The sequence below is a fragment of the Corvus hawaiiensis genome, chromosome 4 (genome assembly GCF_020740725.1).
Source record: "Corvus hawaiiensis isolate bCorHaw1 chromosome 4, bCorHaw1.pri.cur, whole genome shotgun sequence".
Taxonomy (NCBI): Eukaryota; Metazoa; Chordata; class Aves; order Passeriformes; family Corvidae; genus Corvus; species Corvus hawaiiensis.
The window spans coordinates 79,729,222-79,734,090 of record NC_063216.1 but is presented as its reverse complement, the minus strand read 5'-3'; positions in this window follow the sequence as shown (position 1 = coordinate 79,734,090).

Genomic DNA, 4,869 nt, shown 5'->3' with positions numbered 1-4,869 from the left:
GGCGGTGGGCTCCATCGCGCCGCCCCCCCTTTATAGCGGCGGAGCCGTTCCCCAAAGCGCTGCCCGCCCCCCCGCCCCCCCCGCGCTGTCCGAGCCGTGTCCGAGCCGTGTCCGGCCGGCGGGGGGGCCCCGAGGGGACGGGGATGCGCGAGGGGGGAACGGGGGGTGGGAGCGGGATGCTTCGAACCGGGGCGGGAGGAGCGCGGGGGGGTCCCAGGGCGAACTGGGGGACACTGGGAGGGTGCCGGGGGGGTCCCGGCTGCCCCTTGCCCCCACAGTTCCCCCCCCCCCCCGCAGACGTGCCCAGGTGAGCGCGGCCCCGCGGGTGGCGGTGACAGTGACACGTCCCCCGCGCGCCTCGTGACCGCGCACACGCGCGCCGGGCCCCCCCCGTGTCCCCCCCGTGTCCCCACTGTGTCACTCATGTCCCCACGCACCTCCGTGTCCCCTCACCCCGTGTCCCCCCAGTCCCCCCACCGTGTCCCCCCATCCTCCATGTCCCCCCTCCTGTCCCGCCCTGGTGTCCCCCCGTGTCCCCGCGTGTGGCACACACACACCTGGCACAGGATGGGAACAGGAACAGGGACGGCACCAGTGTCCTCAGGTGTCCCCAGGTGTCCCCAGGGATGCCGGAGCCCCCAGCCCCATGTCCCCCCCCGCCCCGGGGACACCGCCAGGGTGACACGGGGGGAGGGGGGCTCTGTTGGGGGTACGGGGACCCCCCCACTGTCACTGCGGGTCACAGCGTGGCTCTTGTCCCCACCACCTGTCCCCTGTCACCCCCCGGCCCGGGGTGTCCCCAGAGCGCGGGGTGTCCCCAGACTGTCCCCGTGGGGGTCCTCAGGCCCCGGGAAGGGCCGGGGTCCCCAGGCGGGGCTGTCACCGCGCTGGTGACACCGGACTTGGTGTCACCACGGTGGTGACACTCGGCAAACACTGTGGTGGCCCTTCCGGGAGGCCGGCGGTGACACTGGTGACACCAGTGCCCGGCAGCGGCTGGCAGGGCCCCAGGTGCCACCGCCGGGACACTTGGGGACACACAGGGTTCCCCGCAGCCAGCACGGTGACCTGGCTGACGTCACCGCGTGTCCCCTCCCAGCTGGCATCCCTCGTGTCCCGGTCCCTGTCATCTCCCAGCCAGCATCCCCTGTGTCCCCAAACCCTGTCCCCATCCCTGTCCCCAAGCCAGTGTCACTCACATCCCCAGCCCTGTTCCCCAGCCCCCGAGTGCCACCGAGTGCCACGCGGGGGTAGCACGGCCACCGGCAGCCCTCCGGCCCCTCCCCGGTCATTGGGCAGCAATGGGGACCCAAACTGGGAGCACTGGGGACCTGTTGTGCCCCTCCCCTCGGTGGTCCCCCGGCACCCCAGGGCCACCCCCCCACTCTGGGGTGTCCCTGGTGTCACCCTCACCCCCCAGTGGTCCCCGACCATGCCAGGAACTGTGGTGGCCTCGTGCCCCCATTCCTGCTGTCCCCATGCCACGGTCCCCACACTGTCCCCACTGTCCCCTCGCTGTCCCCAAAGCCCTGAGGCCAGGGGGGTTTGGGGTCCCCCTCACTTACCTGGGGTCCCCCGGGGGGTCCCTGCTGGCTCGACCCCCGCGGATGCTTTTTGGGGTAAGGGCTTCCTGGCTGGGGAGGGACAGCAAGCCCAGACCGCAAAAAGACCCGAGAGGGACACGGACGGTGGCCCCGCGGGTGGCACCGCAGTGAGAAGTGAGCAGGTGACAAGGAGGGATGGGGACATGTGGAGCCCCCGAGGACGGGGCCTGTGGTGGGACATGGCCCCCCGCGCCCCAAGGTCCCCACCAGCCCCAGGCTGTCCCCTGGGTGCTACTCCCCATGTGCCACCTGCCACACGTCACCTGCCACGTGTCACCTGTCAGGTGTGCACTGCCATGGCACTGGCACCCCTGGGAGGTGGCACAGAGGAACAGGGATGTGCCACGGAGTGATGGGGCCATGGGACAACATGGTGGGGATGGGGGGGTGACAGAGGGACAGGGATGTGGCACAGAGTGACAGGGACATGGCACTGAGTGACGGGGATGTGGCACAGCCCAAGTGGGGGGACAACATGGAGGAGACGTGGCACAGAGCAGTGGGGATTGTGGCTGTGATGGGATGGCACAGAGGGACAGGGACGTGGCACAGAGTGAGGTGACGTGGCACAGAGCGACAGGGATGTGGCACAGACCAATGGGAATGTGGCACAGACCGATGGGGACATGGCGCAGAGCGATGGTGACACAGCACAGTGAGGCGACATGGCACAGAGCGATGCTGATGTGACACAGAGTGATGGGGACACAGCACAGACCGCTGGGGACATGGCACAGAGTGACAGGAACATGGCACAGGGCGAGGGAACATGGCACAGAGCGATGGTGACATGGGACAGAGCAGTGCCCCCAACTCCTGCCAGCACATCCTGGATGTCCCCAGCTCCTGTCCCTCAGCCACCAGAGCAGCCGGGGATGGCAGGAGGCCACCAGAGGGGCCGGTGCTCAGTGTCACCAGAGGAGCCAATGCTCAGTGTCGCCACTGGGGCCAGTGCCCGGTGTCACCACAGGGGCTGATGCTCGGTTTCACCTCAGGAGCCGATGCTCGCTCTCTGTCCCAGCGCTGCAGGGACGTGGCCCATGGCCAATCCCGTCCTTGGTGGCACTGGCTGGGCGGCAGTGCCCAAATTCCGGGGTGTCCCAGGCCGGTGACAGGACGAGCCCGTGGCTCCGAAGCTCCATGGCCAGGCAGCGGCTCCGCGGCCCTATGGCCCTGTGGATGGTCACTGTCCCCGTGGTCTGTGGCTGGTCCATGGTGATGTCCCCAGATTGGGGTCCCGGTGGCGTGGGGTGTCCCCGAGGGCCTTTGTGGGGATCCCCCATCGGTGGCACTCTGGGATCCCCGGGGCAGCTCCAGGGCTGGTGCCGAGGTGCCACCCCAGGGACAGCTGGAAGCGGCTCCAAGGCCACCACCGGGCCGTTGGGTCCTCAACTGGTGTCACCCGGGCCTGGGCCGAGGGTGTCACCATCACCTGCCAGCAGTGAAGTGTCCCCGCTCCAGCCCACGTCATCCCTGCCCCGCGATCCCGCTCCATCCCCTGTCCCCATCCCACGTCCCCACCCAGGTCCTCGTCCCCATCCCACATCCCCCTCTCCCCCCCATGTCCCTGTCCCCATCCCATGTCCCCACTCCCATCCCTGTCCCCACCCTGCGGCCCCAACGAGCTGGTGACAGGGATGGTGACACTTCCCTGGCTGCCACTCCCGTCCCTGCGTCCTCCCCGACCCAGCTCCAGCTGGAGCGGGACAGGATGGGGGGACACGGCCAAGGCCACCCTGCCCCTGTCACCCACCCTATCCCGAGGGACACGGCCAAGGCCACCCCGTCCCTGTCAGCCCCCGATCCCAGGGGAGCCCCGTTTGGGGGGAGGAAGGGGACAGAGGGGACATCCCTTGGTGGCTGTGCCGGGGGGGACTCGGGGGCGGCTCCCCCTCAGCCGGGGGTCCCCCAGAGCTTGGGAGGGGCTCAGAGGGGACCGGGGGGGACACGGAGGGTCCTTGAGTGGTGCCAGCAGCCGGGGGCGGCTGCAGGGGGACAGTGCCGGTGGCAGTGCTGGTGACAGTGGCCGTGTGTGACACAGACCTTTCCAGATCTCCGAGGGCGGTTTTGGGGTCCCCTGGGTGGGGAGAGCAGTGCCAGCCCCCGGAAGGGGGCTCGGTGTGACCTCCCCCGGTGGCAGCTGGAGCTGGGGGACCCCCGGTGCCCCCCCCAGGACAGAGGGGACACGGGGGGGGCAGGGAGGGGCCCCCGGGGGTGTGTCACGGGGGGGGGACTGGGGGGGTCACACTCGGGGGTCCCTGGGCCATGGGAGAGGGGACACGGCCGGGGGGCCGGGGCAAAGTGAGGGAGTCCACGGGCTGGGAGGGGGCAGGGGGCTGTCGTGGGGCCAGGGGGGTTTGGGGGTCCCGGGGGTCCCGGGGGGTGCAAGGGAGAGGCCGGAGCTCGGGGAGGGCTGGGGGGACTCCGGGGGTCCTGGGGGGCTGCGGGGGGTGGGGAGCTGAGGGCACGGGAGGCCTGAAGGGCTGCGGGAGAGTCCCGGAGCTGATCGGGGGGGCCACCCGGGGTCCCGCGGAGGGGTCCCGGGGGGCTGCGGAGCGGGGCCTGGGGTCCGGGTGGTCCCGGGGCGCTGGGACGGGGCTCGGGCCCTCGGGGGGCTCTGGCGGGGCCCCCCCGTGCTGTGCTCGGGGCCGGCAGGGCGGGGAGGCCCCGGGAGGGGGGGGGGCGGGCGGGGATCCCCGGGGTGGGGGGGGGGTCCCATGGGCGGAGCGGGGGTGGGGCGGGGGGGACAGGGGGATCCCGACCTCCCCCCGGCCCCTCGGGTCCTACCTGGAGCTGCGGCCGCGCTGCGCGGGGGGCGGGGGCTGCGGGGGTCCCGTGGGGGGGGGGTCCCGGCGGGGGTCCCGGGGGGATCCCGGGGGTCCCGGGGTGCGGGGGGGGCCCGTGGCGGCCGCGCGAGCCCCGGCGGCGGCGATTGACCCGCATTGACGTCACTGCGTCATCAGGGTTCCCCTGGAAACACGCGGGGGCTAAAAATAGCCCGGGGGGGGCGGGGGGGCGGGGCGGGGGGCGGCCCCCCCTCCCCCGCGTCTGCCGCTATTCTGGGGACAGCGCGACAAAGATAGAGCGGCCACCCCCGGCACGGGGACACCCCCGGCACGGGGACACCCCCGCGGGGGGCGAGGGGGGACACGGGGGGCGGACACGGGGACACCCCGCGGGGGGCACGAGGGGGACGGACATGGGGACACGAGAAGGGGGGGGACACGACAAGGGGGGGGACACGACAGGGGGGGGACACGACAAG